Below are 1,699 nucleotides of genomic sequence, written 5' to 3'. Positions count from 1 at the left end.
TAACGTTTGTCTTAAAGCACCACAAAAAATATATTTTTTTAATACGTTTGCGAAAGAATTTTTTTGTGAAAATGCCACACAGATGCGTCGTGTTTGGATGTTCAAACACGTCAAATTTGAAGAAGGGTATTGCTCTCCATAGAATCCCATATGCGAATGACAAAAGACCCGAAGCTAACAAACGTAGAAAAGCTTGGGTTGATTTTGTGAAAAGGAAACGAAAATGATTTCATACTCGTTTGCAGGGATGTATTGCAGGTACGCAATACATCCCTGCAAACGAGTATGAAATCATTTTCGTATTTTTTCATACCTATATTTGTAAATATAGGTATGAAAAAATAAATAATTTATACTTTGATTTTTACCTATCTAGACACATTTTGGCTGTTTTGCATTTTAACGATAACTTGAGGAGAGATGAGGTGATTGTCAAAGATAAGAAACAAGTTAAAGTGGTGTACCCTTAATTTAAAAATGGTGAAGCTACAGTAAGAAGTGTTAGAGTTCATCAAATTTTTGGTGAGATATGATTTCAATGACAACTTGTGTACACAAGCACAGTTACAACAGACACTCATAGATGTTCAAAACACAATTTCTGTTCCTAAAATTGAACATCTGTGTGTAGATTATATTGATGAACTTTATCACACAATGATGAAGGCTACCAAAAAGCAATTTGAAAAGGCATCTGAAGAGTTGTCAAATATGTCTCCTGCACCAATGCATACAATGTTTGAGAGACAATCAAGAGCAAAGGCCATTAAAAAGAAGATCAACCGCCAGAAAATGGTAGTTGCAAATGTACCACCCACCAATGGTATGACTAAGACATTCTTTATTTAAAACTTAAACTTATTGTCTACATGTCAATCACAAAAAATATAACATTTTAGTCCAACCAACAGTGTCAAATAACATCACCAGTGAAGAAAGAACTCGTCCACACTGTCGAGCATGTGGGAAAGCAATGAAAGGCCATCAATATGTCCTTGACTGTCCACGAAACAAGAATCCAAAATGAGGGTGAATATTGGCATACAAATAGTAATTTATTCATCCTCAAGTTCATCATCATCATAACCTTGGAAATCTTTTCCAGGAAATCGAGTCCTTATTGAATGATAGGCACAAGCAGGCAGTGGTATCCTTTTCCTTCCTAAGTAACCATGCACCAGCTGGGTAAACTCTCGATAGGCAACACTTCTTAAATACCTATATTTACAAATTAAACAAATGTTTGTTTCACAATAATTAAATTTAACATAAGATGAAAGCACATAGGTATGTACGTACCTGTTCTCATCATCATTTTTCGCATATTTTCTTCCATCTATTTTCCTGAATTTTGGGCCTGCCATTCGCAATGACCAAATATCCAGACACACTGAATTGAATGCTGGATGAAGTGTAATACATTTAGGAACAACTTTCATTTCACCCAGCACCATTTCACTGTTTAAGGACTCTATGCATTCGTCAAGTTCTTGGCAACACTGACTCTCTTTTCATTTTGAAGCATATTAGTCCTGCAATTACCACAAATGCACCTACAAATACAAAGAGCATGCATTTGTTCATGTTGGAATACAACTTGTAGTTTGAATTGATAATGTGAACAAAGAACGCTGCGCAACTGAGATAACGCTCATTGACTTCGCGTGAAGTGAATTATGGCCCTAACTTGTAAATATTT

At 35.1% G+C, this 1,699-nt stretch overlaps 1 long non-coding RNA gene across 1 annotated transcript; it reads left to right on the top strand.

Moving 5' to 3' along the window:
- Window positions 1-397: 397 nt before the first annotated feature.
- On the top strand, window positions 398-1,279 carry LOC124450578. Its single transcript, XR_006950108.1, has 3 exons — window positions 398-522; window positions 632-823; window positions 900-1,279. It is a non-coding gene; the product is annotated as an uncharacterized LOC124450578 (long non-coding RNA).
- Window positions 1,280-1,699: the final 420 nt, after the last annotated feature.

This window comes from Xenia sp. Carnegie-2017, unplaced genomic scaffold, assembly GCF_021976095.1.
Source record: "Xenia sp. Carnegie-2017 unplaced genomic scaffold, XeniaSp_v1 HiC_scaffold_24, whole genome shotgun sequence".
Taxonomy (NCBI): Eukaryota; Metazoa; Cnidaria; class Anthozoa; order Malacalcyonacea; family Xeniidae; genus Xenia; species Xenia sp. Carnegie-2017.
Note: the sequence above shows the minus strand (reverse complement) of the source record. Positions and strands in the feature narration are given on the sequence as shown.